This window comes from Spermophilus citellus (assembly GCF_964194105.1).
Source record: "Spermophilus citellus genome assembly, chromosome: 2".
In the NCBI taxonomy this organism is placed as follows: domain Eukaryota; kingdom Metazoa; phylum Chordata; class Mammalia; order Rodentia; family Sciuridae; genus Spermophilus; species Spermophilus citellus.
The window spans coordinates 20,008,213-20,030,368 of record NC_138183.1 but is presented as its reverse complement, the minus strand read 5'-3'; the positions used below and the strand labels follow the sequence as shown (position 1 = coordinate 20,030,368).

Here is a 22,156-nt window from a genome sequence, read left to right as displayed (position 1 = left end):
AGAGGCCTTGCCTCAAAAAGAAAAAGGGCTGGGGATGTGGCTCAGTGGTTGAGCACCTCTGGGCTCAATCTCCAGTACCAAAACAAACAAAAAGAGTACCTAACATACAACAGGTGCTCAATAAATGTTAACTGCATTTTTAGAAAAGCATGCTTTCCCAGAAGCTGCCCACTGACCACTCACCAACCAAACCTGCCGTCCCACCTCCTTGGGTCTCAAGGCCACACCCACTTCCCCTCCTTCCATCCTCAGCTGACCCCCACATGGACCACACTCTGAAGTACAGATTCTGTCACCCCATCTTGCAGATGAGGAGGCTGAAGACAGGAGGGAAGGTGACGAGACCTGGGAGGTGGCCTATGTTCCTCCAGCCAGCAAAGTCCCTGCTCAGATACCAAAGTCCCCTTTAAGAAAAGCCAACTGCTCTTCCAGTACCTCTTAGCCTGCTTGGCCCTGGGCTTTGGGCCATGCACACAGTAGGTGCTGTATTCATGGGTGGTGATGGGAACTGAAAACAGACTAGCAAGAAGAAACCGTGGACCGTGGACGGCAGCAGCTCTGAGCGCCCCCTGCACCCTGAGGCTGCTGAAGAGAGGTCTGCCCACACCACCAGATCCACCAGGTGCTGAGCCGGGCCAGGACCCTTCCTCGTGGGATGCTGGCTGAGCCAGCCACACCGGGAGGGCACCTGTCCCTGGCCTCCTTCCCCGCCGTGCTGAGGCTGTAGTGAAACAGACTCCGTGGCTCCAGCCAAGGACCCGGCATCACCTCAATGAAAATTAAAATTCTATTAAAAAGGTTTTTTTTTTTTTTTTTTTGCAATTATGAATCTTTAATGGTTTTCCTTGTCAGGTATAAAAGTTTAATGGTTTTTTTTTTCCCCTTTCGGTACAAGTGAACAATGCAGTTTTAATGAGACAACATCAGTTTTTCCCAACAGTTCAGAAGTCAGTAAACCTTGCCCGTGTTTAAATAAATAAAAACAAGAAGATCAAGACGCATGTCGACAAGGTTCCTGGGCAAGCTCTGGGCCAGCGCTGGGCCAGGGGACTTCTGAGTGGCCCTCGGAGGCTCAGCGCTCTCCCGAGGCAGAATCTGGCCAGAAATACCAAGGTCAGCCGGCAGAGCCCCGCTTGCCCACCTCCAGTACAGGGCCCTGCGCTTTCTAGCTCTTTCTCTGACGTGGCAGATGGCTGTCAGCCCTTCCTGACACGGGCACCCTCCTCGAAGGCCTGCTCTAACCCCTCAGGTGGTCAGTGGGAAAGGGCTTGCCCAAGGTTGAACCAGAGTCAAGTTCACAGCCAGACGGGTGAGAGGTTGTTCTGAGTTCTCCTACAGGGAAATCTAGGTCCCACAGTAAACATCAAGGAGTCACAGGGTCAAACCCAGGACAAATAAGAACCTGCGACCCGAGCACCTCACTGGGACCAGCCACCTGGTAAAATTCAGTTCTAAACCTAGCACCAAACCAGGCATGCAAGGCTTCCTGTTTTAATAGATGAGCTCAGTGAGACTCAGAGAGGGGAAGTCACTTGCCCAGGGACACCCAGCACACAAGTAGCAAAGCAGAATGAACCCAGCCTGGCTGCTCTTCTGAGCCCCAGACTTGCACCTGCCACCCAACACGTCAACTCAGATGACTGAAGGCACCTCAGGCCAGCGCTGTCCAAAGAACTTTCTGAAATATAATGGAAATGTTCTCTACCTGCACTGTCCCAGAGAGTAGCCACTGAGATTGAAGCTTAAATTAATTTAAACTAAATGACATTAACTTCCGCCTTCACACTAGCTCCGTTTGGATGGCCAGAGGTGAACGAGAGCTGCCTGCGGTGGACCTTCCCCTTCTGCCTGCCCAGGCCTCCTCCAGGGCCCCCCATTCTGGGGCTCAAGCCCAAACCTTCAAAGCCCCTGGGTCCACCCTCAGGCCACTTGCCTTCCACAAGGGCCCTGGCCCCGCCCTCTCCGTTAGCTCACTGGCCTAGGCCACCCTCACTTGCTGGGCCGGCCACCACCTCGGAGGCTTCCTCTCTCCCCACCCACCCAACATCTGCCTCGGGTGGCCGAGGGATTGATTTAGAGCTCCTCCCCCACTGGCGCGGGGCCTGAGCTCCCTGTGCCATCTCCCGGTCCCCCCCAGCCACCGCTCAGCTCACTGACCACAGTGCCATCCCACCAGGAGGCCTTTGCAAATGCTGTTCCTCTCCCCAAATGCTTTTCCCTCCGTTCTTTGCCTGGATAACGTCCACTCAACTTCAGCTCCTGGCTCTCAGGACACCTCCTCTGAGGCAGATGTCACTGATGCCCCTCGGGCACCTGCTACTTGAGACCATGCTGGAATGTAAGGGCCGAGCTCAAAGCCAGGCTGCTGCATCCCCACTGAATGGCGCTCAGAAGCATTGGACAAATACCTGGGTCCCCAAACAGATGAACAGACCGTTCCGTGAGCGGAGCGGCAGGGACAGGGAAGCAGGCCGTCCCTGTGGACAGGCAGGAAGGTCCAGGCTCTGTGAAGGTGCGGCCTGGGAGGTCAGCCCACAGAACGCAGCTGGGAAAGGGCATGCGATTTTTCCTGCAGCCAGAGCAGAGGAAGGGAAGGGAAGCCCCATTTGCCATGTGCACAGAGTGACAAGGCCCTTGGGAGAAGTGAGCGGTGGCATCAACTGTGTGCAGAGACTTTCAACACCCCGGAGCGCTCCAAGGGGACTCGACAAAGAGAGAAACTCCCTGTTGTTGGAAGGGGCTCGGCATCGCCCAGAAGCCAGTTCTCTGAGCTCCTCTATAAATCCAACTTGTGAGTTAAACAAGAGGAATGGCAGGAGCTGCTCTCAGATACAGCAACACAAATGTTTGTGCAAAAAAAAAAAAAAAACAAAAAAAAACCAACGTGCATGGAGCCAGCTAGACTGCACCTCACTAAGGAGCAGGAGGTACTGGATACAAGAATCTGTGACCAAGTTCAGAATAACAGACGCCTTCGAAGCTCCCCGCACACAGACGATCCTGCCAGGAGACGCAGCGCTTAGGACCTTGATCTGATCGCCACACACTGTGTGCACATTTGGACCATTGGGCCGCCGTGCCCCGTAAGGATGTACCAATATCACGTCTCAGTGTAAAAGGACACAAGAAAAAGAGGCTCATCGCTAAGAAGCCCAGGCTGAAGAGCCAGCTCAGCCTGCAGGGCCAGCTCCGTGACATTCAGGATGCAAACAGCATAAAGATCAGCGGTTGCCTGGGGCTGGGGCTGGGGGTGGGGGTATGTGGGACGAGGGGAATTTAGGGAGGTGAAACTGGGCAACGATGCTGGGATGCTGGGTAGGTGGCAGGCACCTGCGTGTGTGTTTATCAAATACAGAACTGGAGCCTGGCTGTGATCCAGCAGCTCTGGCAGCGGAGGCAGGAGGACTGCAAGTTCAAGACCAGCCTCAGCAGCTTAGCTGAAGCCCTAAGCCGCTCAGTGAGACCCTCTCTCTACTCTTTTTTATTTTTTGTGATGCTGGGATTGAACCCAGGGCCTTGTGCATGCAAGGCAAGCACTCTACCAACTGAGCTCTAGCCCCAGCCCCTGGTACCCTGTCTCTAAATAAAGAACAAAAGGGCTGGGGATGCGGCTCAGTGGTTAAGCACCCCTGGTACCAATCAGTCCCTGGTACCAATCCCCACAGAACTGTGAACCCCGGTGTAAACCACAGCTGGGGGTTAACAATGCTATCCACACTGGTCGGTGTCGGTAACCAACGTAGCCCTCCTACTCCGCTGACACGGGAGGTTAGCAGCAGGGGCGACTCTGTGACTCTGTGCAGGAAGGGTGGGGGGAGCCCAGCAAGATGGGGACTCCAGTTCTGTCTGCTCAACTTTTCTGTAAACCGAAACTGCTCTGAAAATACATCTATTATTATTTTTTAAATAAAAATGCTATTTTTTAGAAATAACTTTTAAATAAAAAATATAAATAATTAGATATTATTATTTGTGAACAAGAATGATTTTTTTGGATCTAAACATCTGCATGAAGGGCTCTGCAGACCCGAGGAGGGAGGAGTCATAGCAGGAGCGCGAGGGGGCCTGAAGCCAGTCCCTGCGCCCCCCCCCAGCAGCTCTGACCATGAGCCACACAGTGGCACAGACTGGAGTCAGGCCCAAGGACACAGGGAAGTGTGGCATGTGACAAACCCCGTGGCAAAGACAGGCTTTTTAGTATGCAGGGCTGGGGCCACCACGGAGTCACTTACAGAAAGAAAACATCTCCCACCTCCGAGAGAATCAACCCCAATCAGATCCAGCTCTGAAAGCGCTGACAATGTTACGGGGAAAGTGGATCCATCCCTCCATTCCCTGGGTACCAAGGCAGGGTTTTCAGCTAGTGCTCAGGTTCAAAGAAAGAGCGAGGTTCATCGTGATACAAGGAAACTTTTGAAAAAACTGACCACCATGTAATGGACCCATGTGCACCCCCCTCCTACCCTAGCTCTAATGAGACTGTGGTTGGAGACAGGGCCTCTGGGGGGTGATAAATGTCACCAAGGCCATCAGGGTGGGGCCCTGACCCAAGATGGCAGGTGCCTTGTAAGAGGAAGAGACACCAGAGTTCCCTCTCAGCCCCTGGGGACACAGTGAGAAGGCTGCTCCGGCCTCCCCGCCTCCAGCCTGGGGAACCAGGATGTCTATCATCCAAGCCACCCTGAGGTGGCCTGAGAGCCTGTGCTGACGGGCACCGCAGAGAACATGTGCCGTGGATACCACAGACAAAGGCTCCTTGGCCTTCATCTATGAGGGATTCTTCAATATTATGGAGAATAAATCGAAAACACTGATGGAGAGAAGATAAGGAAAGACATGAACAAGTTACACACACAAAAAAAGACAAAAAACGATCCTTAAACATATGAAAAGATGTTCAAGTTGACTTATGGTATGAGAATTGCAAAATAAAGCTACAAGAAGATACCACTTCTCACCTTTCAGATTGGAAAAAAATTTAAACTTGACCATACTCATCAGCCACAGGGACAGCAGGCTCAGACATGCGGGGGGGGGGGGGGATTCGGGGTGGAACAATACTTATGGAATCCATTTCCTCACTATGTACCATGAAGATATACTTCCAAAAGCAAGAAAATGCATAAACACATGGTTATTCATTGCAGCATTGCTTTGTTTTAATGTTTATTTTTTAGTTGTACACAATACCTTTACTTTGTTCATTTATTTTTATGTGGTGCTGAGGATTGAACCCAGGGTCTCACATGTGCTAGGTGAACGCTCTAACGCTGAGCCACAACCCCAGCCCCACAGCATTGCTTTTAATAGCAAAATTTTGAAAATAACCTAAATGTCCATTCAGATAATGGTTAGGTAGAATATGGTAGAACCACACATTGGAGTACTATACAGCTGTGAGAAAGAATGGCAAAGATCTGTGGGTATTGACATAATTGCCAAGATAGTATGTCGAACAATTATATCCAAAAAGTACCTATAGCATGCTTCTTTTTATATAAGAACTAAGGAAAAGTATAGTTGAAACTGCTTATTTTTGTAAAAAGAAGCCAGAGAGAAAACCCAGAAACTCATTTCTTTGGTGGCCTGTACTGAGCAGGGGAGAGTGGGTGAGAAGGGAAGCCCCAGCCCTCTGAGAGTTGCCTTATGTCTGGTTTTTTTGAGTTGCTCAGAAAGTAAGATTAAATCAATAAAGCCGAGGGGAAGCCCTATCGAATTCCAGCAGAAATAAGTGAACTGGTTTCAGATAAATCACACAACGACAATAAAGGGGAAGTGAAATAACGCATCCAACTCTCGGAGCGCTCTGGTGGGGACCAAATGCCAGCAAACCTCCCCCAGCAGGCTTTCTTTCACAGCAGCATGCACGTGGCAACCCAGAACGGCTTGTGTGTCTTGTCAAATTGAGCCCATGAGTGACTGTGTTGAGGGGGGATCTTGACCTCTCGCTGTCGAAGAAATGGGAGGAGGCGGGAAGGAGGCCCGGGTTACACTCGGGGAGGAGGCCTCGGGTGAAGGAGCTTTACACAGACATGGAACTGCATGCACTTCATGTGTGTGTTCACGTGCACGTGCGTGGTACAGGATGAGGTTACGAGCATGAGACATGCAGGCGGGTTGGCAGACATGCCCCTCCGAGCCTGGTCCACTCAGAGGCCTGCAAGCCGTGATGCCCCAGCAGCCAGGAGCCCACGGAGCCTGCACATCCTGACTTCTCTGGGAGCATCAAAATCAACAGTGGTGACAATGAATCATAACAAATAAAGCCAGGGTGCCTGAGCACGTGTTGACACAAATGGACAGCCAGGGGACAGGCTCCTCCGTGGGAAATGCTGACCGAGTTCTCACATTTTCTGAATCAGGGAAATCTTTAGGTAAAGACGGACAAGGAACACGGTATTCAGAGCCTCAAAATATCTCCGACACTCTCTCTGTCTCTCTCTCTGTCTCTCTCTCTCTCTCTCTAAAAAAAAAAAAAAAAAATATCTCCGACAAATCAGATACTGATTACAGAACGGAAAACAGTGATTTCAGAGCCCAGAAACCTGGCAGGCATTATTTACTCCAGCGATCAAGGTCACCCTCCCTCATAACTGATGTGACGGGACCCAGCAAAGACCCGGCACCGTGGCTGGGGTGTCCCTGCCAAAAAGCAGACCCCTGCCCCCACCCCGTCCCAGGAAATGTCAGACCACCTAGAGGGAGGGACATTTGACAACAGAAGGAGCCAGCATTCTCCACAGGTGTCCCGGACCTTGGTGAAGAAAGTGCTCCAAATTAAATGACACTCAGCGGTCACGGGAGCCAACCGCAGGCGTGATCCTGGATTTGCTCCTGGGCCAGAAGAAGAGCTTCTGTTAAAGGACGGCACTGGGACAAGTGACAAGACCCAGACGAGGTCTGTGCACCAGGCAGATGGTGGCACAGCAGCTGAATTCCCTGATTTGATGGCTGTGGTGCGATCATGTTAACCGGATGTCCCTGTTCTTGGGGCAGAAAGGGTACTGAAGTATTCGGGATCAAAGGGCACGAGATGTACAACTTCAATGCAGGGGGGAGGGGAGAGTGGTGACAAATGGGAAGGGTGATAAGGCCGGTGTGGCCCATCTCTAAACAGGAGTGAACCAGGTGGAGGCACACAGAGGTTCTTGGCAGCTCCGTGGCAACGCTTTGGAAGACTGAGAGTCCTTCAAAGAAAAGCACTTGAAGCAAATCCTCCCAGGCCGTGTTGGGCAGCAGCAGGGCACTGAAGACACGAGTGGGTTTCATGTGTATACTTCATGGTCAGTAAAAAGGATGACGTGAACCTGCCCTTCCAAATAGGCTAGCCTCCTCCAGCTGTCACCAGGAAGCCAGCAATGCCATTGACGCCAATACCCGATGGTGGAGACCATTAGATAAGACCTGAGTGCCTCCCCAGGGTCAGAGCCAGAACAGGTACAGGCAGTACAGCATGCACCGTATAAGTAACCGATAGCTGCTGTAACAAATTACCACTACCTTAGTGACTTAAAGCAACACAAGTTATTTTCTCATAGATCTAAAGGTCAGAAGTCTGATATAGATTCCATTAGGCTAGAATCAAGATGTCAGAATGGCTGGGTTCCTTTCTGGACAGTCTTGGAGACAATCCATTTCCTTGCCTTTTCCAGGCTTTTAGAGATGGCCCACATTCCTAGGCTGGTGACCCCTTCCTCTCTCTCCAGAGCTGGCGTCATCTAGCCAAGTCTTTCTCACACGGCCGGATCTTGAGTTCTTTCTGAATCCCAGCTCCACTTGGAAGAGCCCTTGGGATTATACTGGATCTACCAGGTTAATCAGGATCACCTCCCCAGCCCCAGGCAGCCAAGCTGCAACCTAATTCTACCTCTGTGACATCACCAAACGTATTTCCAGGTTCTGGAGATTGGGGTATAGATGATTTGGGGATCTGTTATTTTGCCTCCCACATCTGAGATGCCAAAGCCTGGTAGACACTCATGGTTAGCCAAGGTGAGCTGAACACAGAAGGCTTCCACGTCCCCACCTGGGTGAGGGAGGGGTTCAATCCCTGCCAAGGTTGCTGGAGCACCCCTTGGTGACAACTTGCTTAGGGACATTGGACAAAATGATATAAAAAACATTTGCAATGTTACTTCTAGAAATTAACCCCAAGAAAATAATCATGCATAAGCAAAAGAGGTTTTTATGCATAAGCAGAAAGAGTTTGAACCCCCTCCTAAACATGGAGGAATTAGAGAATAGTCACATACAGTATCGCATATCCATACAGCCGATGGCTGTAATTACATTCAAAACATTGTTATTGAACATGTAAGGACATAAAATGATTTCTTCCAATCAAACTTTTAAAAACTATAAAACCAACATCAGTCATAGTACAAGTAGTCAAGTGGTAAAAATTAGTGCGGACTGACTGTAAAAAGCTCCCCCAACCCCAACAACACCCCCATCCTTAAAAACACACCTCAGATCCAGGTTTCTGGAGTGCCAGGCCCCTGGGCAGAGGCCATTTCTCGATTTGGGAACTATCTTCAGATGCACCTATGCACAGATGAACAGACCTCCCCTTTCTAAACAGCAAAGGTGGAATTACATAACAACACTCCGTGCCCTGCAAGTCTTTCTGACATGGAAGGATCTGGATGCTGCACTGTCTTGGAGAGCAGAGGAAAGAAAATAGTTTAATCCCAGTTTTGCTAAAATATATTTATCCTTCCTCTCCACCTAAGCACAACACGTTGGAAAGACATACACTAAAACCGCTGCACTATTTCCCTGAGTGTGGGATTCTCTACGTGGTCTGCACTGGACACAGTTTGTTTATGAACTTGGACTTTGGATGCATGTCAACCTTTCCTATCTGATGTGGTCTTCTATACAGAAAGGAATGGGAGGAACATGCTGAACCATTCACTAGAGTTGCCCCTGACTGATAAATTCCAGGCAATTTTAATTGCAGGCTTTTTTCGTTTTCTGCTGTCTCCAAATTGTATACAAAGACCAGCCTATCAAGACAAAAAGAAAAAAAAAATCCTAAAAAGAAGTGCAAAACTGGATGTGGTGGTGCACACCTGTAATCCCAGTGGCTCAGGAGGCTGAGGCAGGAGGACTCAAGTTTGAGGCCAGTCTCAGCAACTCAGTGAGGCCCTAAACAACTCAGTAAGATCCTATCTCTAAATAAAAAATACAAAGGGCTGGGGATGTGGCTCAGTGGTTAAGTGCCCCTGGGTTCAATCCCTGGTACCAAAAAATAAAGTAAAATAAAATAAAAAGAAGTGTAAAAACCCGGGGAGGCGTGACAGAGCACAGGCTGCCATTCACATCCCTCCATGTTTGGGAGTCCCAGGAAGAGGGGAGTCCCAGGAAGATCAGCCTGCGGCTGATCTGCCCCCCTCACCAGAGAAGAATCTTCCCCAGGTCCAAGTCCTGCCTTGTAGCCACCTGGGAGGAATGGCGCCAGTGCCCCCCCCCCCTCTGCAGCCTGCAGGCATACAGCTGGGAGGGGGCTTATAATTTCCTCAAAAGGCCCTCTGAGGTTTTTACCATTTGTTGCTCCTCAGCAAACCTTATTTCAATTAGAAACAGCTAAACACGTGACTTCCAGGGAATGGCTAGGTCATTACACTCCAGCCACGGGGTGGAATGTTATTTTGTAACTATTACAAACTGTGCTTATGAGAAGTTTTTAATTACCGCGCATGAGGGGGAAATGCAAGCAGAGAGTGGAACGCTGAACACTTGCCACTATATCCTACCAGTCTCGGGGACAGAGGGAGAAGAACTAGGAAGATGCTCACAGATGGGAACCACCCAACGCCCTCGGCGAGCCGAGAAGCCAACTGTGGCTCTGCCACACAGCAGAATCATGCTCAGCCATAAAAATGAATTTAATGATATAGACGACATTATGTCAAGGGAAAGAAGCCAGATGAAAGGGCCACACAGTCTGATTCACTGAAATGCAATGTCCCATGTGAACCAATCGGCAGAGACAGGCTGATGGTAGTTTTCAGGGAGTGGTGAGGGTAGGAATGGAGAGGGGTGTTCGGGGGGTGCTTAAGGGGTGCAGGGGTTTTTAGGGGTGTGATAAAGACATTCTGAAATTCAGTAGCAGTGATAACTGCACAACCCTGTGAATTTACTCAGATGTACTGGTTCGAACAGTGGGACCGGGTGAATTTCAGGGTAGATGGATCATCTCTCAAAACCAACAAGCGGCGAGCGAGTCCTGCTGCCCGAGGGGCGGGATGGCGGCCCTGTTAGGTCTGATGCGTGGAACTTCTTACTTTAGTAGCTGGAAAAAATAAAATTAAATGAAACAGCTTCTTCAAAGGGTTTGGGTCAACACCCCAGTTCTCTTGACACCCTAAACTCTGAAAGTCGCGGCTCCTTGCATCTGCTTTAGAACCAGCTGCTCCCTGACTTTGGAATTAGCAGAAGCAGTCCGGGTGCCACCTGCCTCTCTGGGTCACCACCAGCTGCAGGGTCTCCAGAGAGCTGCTGGGGCCGGTGTCCCTGCCCGCCCTGCGCCCCTCCCTGTGCTGCCTGCCTGTCCCCACTCAGCATCCCTGGCCCCACCCTGTATCTCGAAGACGGCTGCCCTCCCTTCTGCCCCTGTCACCTACACTTCACGCCACCACCCGGCTCATTTCACAGGGCAGAGGCTGTGGTCTGGGCTCATGCCTGCACGTCAGGCCAGAAAGTTTCTCAGCAAGTATCCGATACCTGCATGGACACCCCACAGGGCCAGCTAGCAGCCACACTGGCCCTCCTCTGTGGGAGTCAAGGCTCCCCCCTGCAAGTCCCCGACACGGGCAGGGTGAGCACTGGTGACTCCAGGGCGCAGATCAGCCTGCCTGGGTTCATGGCCTGGCTCCACTGCATCCTGTGTGACCTTGGGCAAGTCACTGAACCTCTCTGCATATTAGCCTGAGACCCCTTTTAGAGTCTGCGCCCCTCCAGCTGGCTCCCCCCACTTCCTCACCCAACTATGTGCAACTGAAAAGTCCCAGCGAGGGTTGAGTGTTTGCAGCTTCCAAAACTCGCCTGGCCATTGATTCCCGTTGTAACAGGGAAGGCCCTGCCCTCCCCTCCGCTCCCCTCTCCCATCTCCAGACTGGGAGCCATTGGAGGTCCCCCGGCCTCCTGAGCTTCGGGAATTCCGTCACCGCAGCACAGACCCCGCCAAGGAGCTGTCCGAGAACCCAGCATCGGCTTCTTCTCTCCTGCCAATATGGTGCCCGGGACATGGTGACATTCCCATGACCACCAGAGCCCAGAGGACTCCTCCGCAGTCCCTGGGAAGGAAAATGGGACACCAGGGCCCATGTCCAGGAGCTGAGGAAGGCGCACCCCTGCATCCCACCCCTGCCTGGCCAAGTGGCCGCCACAGCAGCCCACAGTTCACGAGCCCCTGGAAACCGCCAGTCCTCGTGCAGTGTGCTAGGCTGAGCCGCAGCCTCCACAAAGCAATGTCCCCGACCTGGCCCCAGGACCTGTGGACGTGGCTACCAGGAAACAGTGACTCGGCGCATGTCAACCCGATAAGGTCTCATTGAGATGGTCTTGGATCGAGGGGGGGGCCTCACTTCAGAGGCTGGGGTCCTCGTTAGAGGACAGAGAGGGGATCCGCCACAGAGACACATGGGACAGGAGGTCGGGTGGAGACCAAGGCAGAGACTGGAGCAGCACTGCCACCACTGAGGTCCCCAGCAGCCACCGGGAGCTGGAAGAGGCAAGGAGGGTCCCATCGAGAGCCTCGGTAGGAAGGTGACCCTGCTGCCACCGTGACTCAGGCTCCCGGAGCTGAGTGCTTCCCCATTGTGTTAAGCACACGGCTGTGGTCCTGTGGCAAGGTGGCTCTGGGACACTCGTGCAGGAGCAAGGGGTCTGCTCTCCTCCCATGACCCTGAGTGACTCCTGACAGCTCTGCTGGGTGGTGCCACCTGCCTTCAGGGACAGTGGCATTGAACAGATGCAGCCTCCACCACCTTCCTCCCAGGACCCACTGCCCAGCGTCCCCTTCTAAGCCACCCTCATAGCAGCTGAAATAGCCCCCCGGGGAGACTCCATGAGAGGCTCAGGGGAGCAGGACCAGGGCCCTGGCTGACAGGCCACACCAACTTCCAGACCAAGTGACAAGGCACCTCCGAGGACTCCAGCCCTCGCTCGCTGAGGCTTCCGGCTGTGGCCACAGAGACGAGCCACCCTACCTGCCCTGTCCACTCCCTGGCTATGAGCAGGATCTGGGCTGGTTATGAAGCCACGGTGACCACAGCTCTTGCTTTGATGAGCTGCACTTGACAGGGGGCCTCGGCAACCCCCCTCAAAGCCCTTCCTGTGGCCCATCCCATGGCAAGGACCAGAAATGCCCACGGGCAGTCATTTCCTTGTGAGTGGGGGGTCAGGGTGACCGCACACCGCAGGGCAGGTTCACCCTCCATACTCGGGCGTCGAACTGGGCACGGCCACCTCTGAAGCCATAGAACCACTGATACCTCCTGGGGTCCTCGACCCCACCCTGGCCCTCTGCTGGCCACAGGGGAACAATAGATTCCACAGAAGCCGAAGCCAGCCCCAGCGCAGCCTCCCCTGTGGCTGGAAGGGTTCAGGGGACCCAGGGCTCACGAACACATGCCCTCGCCTTTCCCGTGGCCAGGGCAAATCTCAGCTGGCTCTGCTCTAAAAGACCTGCAGGACACAGAGGTCTTTTTGGGGGCGGCCTGCCTGGGAGCCAGGTCCACCTGGGAGGGCTGCAGTCAAGGCCAGGCAGAAGGACCGGGCACCTCGAATGTTTGCCATTTAGTTAACACCCACTGAGCTGGGAGTCCAGCTCTGGCAGAGTCACAGGAAGGACTAGAATGGCCATGGCCCACTGGGAAGGCGACTGGAGTCCCCCAGCAGGTGTCTGCTGTCTCAGGAGGACGCCACTGCAGGCTTCTTAGGAGAGTGTTCACCACCAGAGCCAGAGGACTTTGAGGCCCCCAGGGGCGGGCCAGGCGCACACTAGCGCACACTCATCTGCATGCTGAGGGCTGCCCTCGCGGCTGCTCACCGTGGCCGGTAGCTCATCCTGTCCTGGCCATCCAGTGCCTAGGACAGGTGGCATTGTGATGACCACTGCATACAGCCTGGGCAGGCACCTCCACAGTCTCTGGGAGGGGAAGCAAGAGGCCGACTCAGGCTCGGGGCTGTGGACCCCTGCCAGGGGGCAAGAGGTGGCCACTGCACCTCAGAGGTGGCCCAAGGACATGTCTCTTCAGAGAAGTCCCTAGAAAGGAGGCCATGCCCAGCTCTCCAAGCACAACCTCAGTAATGACAGGGAAGTTGTCACCCCACCTCTTGGTGAAAGAGCTGGGGGACCCTCTAGTCCCCAGACAGCCAGGGCTGGCAAGGTACGGCTCAGCCCAGGGTCCCGCAGGCAGGCGAGGGGCCAGAGCTGGCCTGCCCCAGGACTGGCAGGACGGCCTTGGGTTCCTTCTCTTCTGGAGGGACAACTGAGGTGTCCCCTTCCTTGGTAGGAGGCCTGGAAGGTGACCTTGGGTCACTTCCACTTCCTGAGCCTCAAACATGACTAATGATAGTGACCTTACAGGATTGTGCTGAAAATTAAAAAAAAAAAATCAAAACCAATATCTAAAAATATATTCTTATCTGCATTGAGTGCTTGCTAGAGACTCTTTGGTCACACTGCCACAATGCTCCCTATGACTTCTACTTTACAGATGAGACACTGAGTCCTGGGGAGATAAACGTGACGTAGCCAGGGAGCCCGATTCCAGAGCACGTGCGTTTGCTTCATTGCATCTTGAGATGGGATCTCACTATGTTGCCCAGACAGGCCTTGAAATTTTGATCCTCCCGCCTCAGCCTCCCGAGCAGCTGGGGTTATAGGTATGCACCACCACCCAGCTCAAGCATCTGCTTTGAACCGTGTGGCACTGCCTGGTAATGGCATCACGGTGTCTGGCACACACCAGGTGTTAACTTCCCCCAAATGCAGCTTGAATCATAAATTTCTATTTAAATAGACTGAGTACCAGACTCATCTTGGTTCCAATCCCAGTCCCCTGTCCTAGCTGTGTGACCTTAGGCAAGTTACTTAACCTCTCTGGGTTTCAGGTGCTGGTCTCTAAGAGAGAATAATACTAGTGCTGCCTCACAGTGTTAAGTGACTCACTGCAGAAACAGCACTCACTGGGCCTCTCAGTTCACTCATCTTTCAATGAAGGATAGTATGGCGTCTGCCTGGGAGATTGTTTATGGATTTATTAGGGTAAAACATGCTCCACCAATGAGGACAATGTGTGATCCTGGGTGCTGGGGAGGGACACGGCTGCTGCCTCACCACCTGCAAACAGTTCTCTCCAAATCTGGCCCAAGATGGGAGAGCACGCTTGGGAACAACTGTGCCTTCTCCCTCCCATGATCTCTTCTTTGATTTTAGAGAAAGGTCATCCGATATGAACTCACAGTAGGTCATAATGGTGACAAGACCACTGCGACTCTGGCTGTGATCACTGGCTGGGGCAAACGTCCCACCCCTGAGCAGCACCCAGCCCTGTGCCTCTTGGCTTGCGGAAGCCCATCTCAGCGCTCTGAAGTGGCCACACCGGAGTCAGAACTTCATGGCTCAGAGACGTCGGGTTCTGAACTGCGCAGGAAACGCCTCCTGAGAAGCTGACAGGGGGGTCATTACAGGACAGGAATGGACATGTCACTGTGACAAGTCACCGTGCACAGCAGGCCAGACCCAAGGGGGCCTGGAAGGAGGTGCCGAGTGCTCACAGCTGTCCCTGGGGTTGGACAGGGCAGGAGAGGAAGGCCTTGTCCTGCCAACAGGCCCGTAGGTGTCCTCTGCAGCCAGCAAGGGCTCTTCTTGCAGCTGGTCAACACAGGATTATTAAAGCCCGTCCTACACCCGGCTGAGGTGGGTGACAGCCAGGACCCGCCACCGTAAACCTATTTACCTTCTGTATTTACAAAACAGACTGGTGGAGACGTGGCAGGCCACTCAGCACAGCCTGTTCTGCTCTCACCTCTGCCCACTGCCCGCTCTCCAGTGCTGCACCCTGCCTGCAGGGACGGTGGCAGAACTGTGACATTCCCGAGCGCTTTCCCTGTCTATGAACGGGGTTTTCCCATGGGGGGCTGCCCTGCCCCACCTCCCCATCTCGGCTTGGATCCCCGTCACCCCCGAGTGAGGGCTCACACTATTGGGCTTGTCATCCATGCTTTCTCCTCATTCCTGTTACTGCTCACCTTCCCTCTCCAGAACAAGACAAGGCAAGCTCTCTTCCCTGCCCCAACCTGGAACCCACCCGTCCTACCCAGAGCCCTGGTTCTGTGATTTGGAGAAGAGCCTCTCCCAACCAGGATCTGGTGCTGGGTGCCCCCTTCTAGGGAGGCGTCCAGGTTCTCAGTGGGGGAAGCGGTCTGCGTGGAGGACACCCCTGTACACATAGGCTTGTCTCTCTGGGTCGGTCATTCCTTTCTGTGTGGACACACTTCTTTCTGCTTTTCTGTAAGTGAGTCCAATCCGGGTGACCCTCACCCAGCGTCGCAGGACTTCCACTTCCCCCTTTCCATGAAGCCTGGCTCTGCTTATCTAAGACATTCTTATTCTTTGGAAATGAAATAGTCCCTGAATCCCTAATCCAGACCCCTTTGGGGAAAGGAAGGAAAAAAAAAGCTTTGCCAACTGGACAAACTGTGCAAAAGTTTTGCATCACAGTGACGATCACACCTGTGTTCCAGAGACCTGGCCCCGCGCCTCTCCACCCCTCCATGTGCTTATGGAGATGATGCGTGGTGAGATTCCTCAACTCCACTGTCTGCATTGCCTCCCTCCCCTTGTTGAGAGCCGAAGCCGAGTCAGGATGGCACCTGGTGTTTTGCCAGGAGGAGTGGTTGAGAGGTGGCGCCAGCGAGCCATTAGGATGGTTGAGTTCCCGTTGAGTTACGTTCTCGTGGAGTTCCCGTTGAGTTTCATTTGAGCTCTCGCAGAGTTCCTAGAGAGTTCGTGTGGGTTCGTTGAGTTGTGGTTGAGCTCGCGCGGAGTTCCTGGAGGGTGGTGTGGGTGGCATTCGCGTGAGTTCGGAAATAAAGTTCATTTCTGCTTGAATCTACAAGTGGCTCGTGACCTCCTGGTTATTTGTGCCCAGGCAGACTGCGGCATTTGGTGGCCCGTATGGGGAACGCCTGAGGGTAAGTGATAAGGTAACCTGCTCACAAGGTGAGAGGATGGGTGACCATTTTAAGAGACAGTGTATTCTTCTTTTGATTTGTTACATTTCTGTTTCAAGCTGCCTGCCCCTAGAAATAAATAGGATGCTAGAAAAGTTGTTCGGCTCCGAGGAAGAGATACAGATAGACCACAGATGCACATGTCAAGAAAATAGAAAAACTGATACAATGAATTTTTGTTCCGTTTTTGTTTCGTTCTGTTTCAGTTTTGTTTTGTGTTATCTTGTTGGGTTGTGTTATTTTTATAGCAGAAATATGGAACTAAAAATTAGTAAAAACCAAACTGAAAGGATGTTAAGTAAATTGCTAGAGGAAGGAGGCGCCGCAGTAAAACCAAGAACAGTTAGGGCATACATTGATACGATACAAAAGTGTAGCCCATGGTTTCTTAAGGAGGAGTTGTTAAATATATCACAATGGAACCAATCATGGTGAAGATTTTAAAAAGATAGAAAAGAAAAGCCCAGGAACTCTGCCAGTTGGCACATTACCATTATGGACGTTGGTACAATCTTGTTTGCTTAGTCAAGGAGAAGACATTTTAGATCAAGTAAAAGAGGAAGACTATCGAGTAAGTCAGACAGGGGAAGAAAGTTTAGAGAAGGAAAGGCTATCAGGGGACAAGTTACAATGGGAGGTTGCTACTAACACCTTTCTATCACCAGAGGGCATGGGTGTCCAACCAACAGCTCCGCCTATGGAGACAACATATGCTGAGTGGCTCTCAATCCCCGTAGTTGATAGATGGGATCCTGAGACAGGACCTCAAAGATTAGCATGCCCTGTATTTGAGGAGGCACGAGGGCAGCGAATTTACCATGTTTTAAATTTCAAAACAGTGAAGCAGCTGAAAGAGGCTGTAATGACCTATGGTCCTCAAGCGCCCTTCACTGTGAGCATGGTCGAATCCATTACCAACTTGAACATGACGCCAGCAGATTGGGCTAGTATGTGCAAAGCTGTGATAAATGGAGGACAATAGCCCTGTTATGGAAGGTTGCCAATCAGGAATTTTGCACGGAGACGGCTAGGCAAAATGCAGCAGCTGGTTATCCTCAGAGAAATCTAGATATGTTGCTAGGAGAGGGACCTTATGAGGGTCAGCTGTAACAAGTTAGATATGATCCTGCCATATACTCACAAATCACTTCAGCTGCGGTTAGGACATGGAAAACTTTACAGGGGCATGGAGATTTACAAGGTCAATTATCTAAGGTAATACAAGGAGCTAATGAACCTTATGCTGAATTTGTAGATAGGCTTATTCAAACAGCTACCAGAATCTTTGGGAATGTAGAACAAGTGATGCCATTAATAAAACAACTAGCCTACAAACAAGCAAACAGATGGTGCAGGGAGGCCATTAGACCATGGAAACATAGAGATTTAAACACATATATTAAATTATGTACAGACATTAATGAACAGGGGCAAGTCTTGGCAGCTGCAGTACAACAGGCTTTAGGTGCCAGGCCAAAAACATGCTACAATTGTGAACAAACAGGACATTTTAAAAGGAATTGCCCCATAGAAGGAGGGTTTAACAAAACTAAGTATCAAAGGAGTAGAATACCGGGTATTTGCCTACAATGCCATAGAGGCAGACATTGGGCTAATGAATGCCATTCTCAAACCACTATAGAGGGTACTCCATTATCAAAAAACGGACAAGGACCAAGTGTTTACCCACGATATCGTGGAGAAAAACATTGGGCTCCATTGCCAAAAAACGGACTGGGGGACCCAATGCTCCGGGGCCCATGACCACAAATATACGGGGCAGTGGAGGAACCCAGCAACCCCATCAGGGTAGTGCCCAGGACACATTGTCCATCAGATCCCTCATCAGACAAACCAGAGGGAGCACAGGGTTGGACATCTACGCCTCCGCCAGAGCAGTACTAACTCCAGAGATGGGAGTTCAAATCATTCCCACAGGGGTAAAAGGACCTCTTCCCAAAGGAACAGTAGGCTTATTATTAGGACACAGTTCTAGTCTAAAAGGATTTATGATAAGTCCTGGGGTAATTGATCCCGATTATGAATGTGAAATAAAAATCATAGCCAGTTCTCCAAGGGGTATATCAGTAATTTCACCAGGAGATAGAATAGCACAGTTACTAATAATACCCAGCCTACATGATAAATTTTCCAGTCGTACTGTAGAAAGAGGTTCCAGGGGATTAGGCTCCACAGGTGTGGATTGGGCTATGCTTTCTTTAAATTAAGATTCTTGCCCCATGCTAAAACTAAATATTCAAGGAAATGAATTTAATGGGCTACTGGATACAGGTGCAGACCTTAGCATCATCTCTCGTCAAGAATGGCCAAAACACTGGCTATTACAACAAGCCACTCAAACGCTTTGAGGCCTAGGAGTGGCAACTAATCCCCATAGAAGTGCGATGGTATTAGTTTGGAAGGATCCTGAAGGATGTGAAGGAACTATACAGCCATATGTATTGGATCATCATCCTATAAATTTATGGGGATGAGATGTCCTAGATCAATTAGGACTAACATTAACAAATAACATCAATTAAAATGCGCCCACTATTATGGCTAGACAAGGTTTTAGGAAAGGAAAGGATTAGGAGAAAAAGGACAAAGTATAGTGGCACCAATACAAATAGGTCAAGAAATAGATAGACATGGATTGGGTTTTCAGGAGGGGTCACTGAGACAATAAAAATTACTTGGAAATTAGATAGACCAGTATGGGTTCCTCAGTGGCTCCTGACTAAAGAAAAGATACAAGCAGCTCATGACCTGGTCAAACAACAATTAATGGAGGGACATATACAACCTTCTGTATCTCCCCATAATACTCCCATTTTTGTCATCAAAAAGAAATCTGGTAAATGGAGATTATTGCAAGATTTAAGAGCTATTAATAACAAGATGGTTATTATGGGACCTGCTCAATCGGGGATTCCTCAATTGTCTGCTTTGCCAAAAACCTGGTATGTTTTAGTTATAGATATTAAAGATTGTTTTTTTTTTTTCAATTCCAATTCATCCTGAGGATAGTCCAGGTTTTGCATTTACTATCCCTGTGCTGAATCATGAAGGTCCTGATCAGAGATATGAATGGAAAGTACTCCCTCAAGGGATGGCTAACAGCACAACTATGTGTCAAATTTATGTTAACAAAGCAATTCAGCCACTTAGAAATCAAAATCCTGAACTACAAATATTTCACTATATGGACGATGTATTATTAGCACACAAAGATAAAAACACATTGCTAGAATGTTATGCCACACTTACAAATTTATTAAAAAATTATAATCTAGAGATAGCAATAGATAAAGTTCAATTGCATTTTCCAATTAATTATTTAGGAGTTCTATTATCCTCGACCATGGTCCATCCACCAAAAATTCAAATACGAGTAGATCAACTCAAATCACCTAACAACTTTCAAAAGTTATTAGGAGACATAAATTGGATAAGGCCTTATCTAGGCATACCAACAGGAGGGTTGGGACCTTTATTTGATATCCTAAAAGGTCCATCAGATCCAAATTCACCCCGCATGTTAACGCCTGAAGCAAGAAAGACATTAAAAATCATTGAAACATATATGGAGAATATGCATTTGGACAGAATTGATATAAGTTTGCCTTTATTATTTATTGTATACCAACACAAAATATTCCTACAGGAGTATTTTGGCAAGAAGGTCCATTATTGTGGATACATTTATCTTATTCTCCTAACACTATTCTTACTAGGTATCCTGAGGCTCTAGGACAATTAATACTCAAAGGAATAAAAGCAGCAAAGGGAGTGTTTGGAATTTCTCCCAATAAAATTATTACTCCATATACTATGGATAAAATTGATGAGTTAGCTAATGAGTTAAATACTTGGGCAATAATCATGTGTAAAACTAGTGTTTCATTTGATAACCACTTACCATCTAATCCTTTGTTGTCTTTTTGGTCTTCGCATCCTGTAGTTTTTCCAAAAATGACAAGAAAAACACCTATCATGAATGCTCCAAATATATTCACTGATGGGTCAAATAATGGTACAGCAGCAGTAGTTACACCTGATCAAACTTTTACATTTTTAGTACCCAAACAATCAGCTCAAAAGGTAGAGCTTAATGCAGTATTACAAGCTTTTGTGATGTTTAAAGATTCTGTATTTAATTTATTTTCCAATAGTCAGTATATAGTTAATGCTATAGTATCCCTTGAAGATGCTGGTAGGATTTCCCCTTCCTCTACTGTTTTCTCTTTGTTTTCTGCTATACAAAGTCTAATCTGGGACAGAAAAGATCCATTCTTTATACGACATATCAGGGCACATACAGGATTGCCTGGAGCCCTTAGTTTGGGCAATGATTTAGCAGATAAAACTACACATGACATACATATTTTTTCTATGCTAGAAGAAGCTACAAATTTTCATAAAAAGTTCCATGTCAATGCAAATACTTTAAAAAAGCGTTTTAAAATAACAAAGGAACAAGCTAGACAAATAATAAAACAATGTCAAAATTGTGTGACCTTTTTACCACAAGTTAATCTTGGAGTCAATCCTAGAGGACTGATACCTAACCATATTTGGCAGATGGACGTCACACACTTGCCAGAATTTGGAAAATTAAAATATTTGCATGTTACAGTTGATACTTCTTCCGGATTTTTGATGGGCTCCCTTCATGCCAGAGAAAATCTAGAGATATTATAGCTCATTGCTTACAAAATTTTGCCACTGTGGGAGTTCCAAAACAGTGAAAAACAGATAATGGCCCTGGCTATACTTCTACCTCTTTTAAACAATTTTGCTCATCATTTGGCATTACTTGCATAACAGGAATTCCATACAATCCACAGGGACAAGGCATAGTTGAAAGAGCTCATCAAACTATTAAAATGTACTTATTAAAGCAAAAAGAGGGAATTGGGAAGGGGTATATATATCCCCCGAAGATAAACTTAAAATAACCCTTTTTACTCTAAACTTTTAAAATTTGGATTCATCAGGGCTTAGTGCTGCGGAAAGGCACATGTGTCCAAAAAATGTACATAAGCCCAAGGTACTTTGGAAGGATATTCTAACAGGACAATGGAAAGGTCCTGACCCAGTGATTGTCTGGAGTCGGGGGGTCTGTTTGTGTGTTTCCACAGGGAGAATAGCAGCCAATTTGGATTCCAGAGAGACTAACTAAAGCAATTTCTACAGACCAAAAAGATGATTTGGCTCAAATCCATAACAGCTGATATCCAGAACTCCAGTTTGGCTATCCTTACATCTGCGACAGTGGTTCTCCCACACCAGGAGGCTAATGAATAATGAACACCATTAAGGCCTATTTCAAATGTAAGAAACCTTGGGGCTTGCTCGTGGGAATACCTTCAGACCCATATGCAAGTTATAGGAAAAAGGATGGGATATCAAAAGAAGAGTCAAACCCAGGTAGTAACCAGGATTCTTTTTTCAATATCTATTTTATTATTGCCCTTTCCCACATCATGAAGTTTTATTTTGTTTTTTGAGCTCATACAGATCTAGGTTAATGTTTTTCTGATCAGTTCTATTTTTTGACTGAGGGGTTTTTGAGCATTGCAATGGGGATTTCACCTGTGAAAAGCTACAAGGCCTTTACTATCATGTTATGTGTTGTATGTTATGTGTGCACACTTGTGTTTTGTGTTGTATGTCTGTATGTGCGTATGTCCACATATCATATATGAGGAGCACTCATGAAAAAAATGGATCCAAATATTTTTTTTATTATTCACGTGATTTAAATGGTTTAATTTAAATTGGGTAAACAGCTGTTGAGGATTGTTTTAAAATGTGAACAAAAAAGGAAGTTAACAGATCTTTTTGTTTACTTTCACCTTTCCTTTTCATTATATCTAATTCTATTCAGGATACTAAATTGTTT

At 49.0% G+C, this 22,156-nt stretch overlaps 1 protein-coding gene across 2 annotated transcripts in view; it reads right to left on the bottom strand.

The window, feature by feature from the left end:
- The window catches only part of WHRN (whirlin), an 85,035-nt gene that overhangs the window by 25,174 nt on the left and 37,705 nt on the right, over positions 1–22,156 (bottom strand). The gene's annotated exons all lie outside the window — the stretch shown is intronic.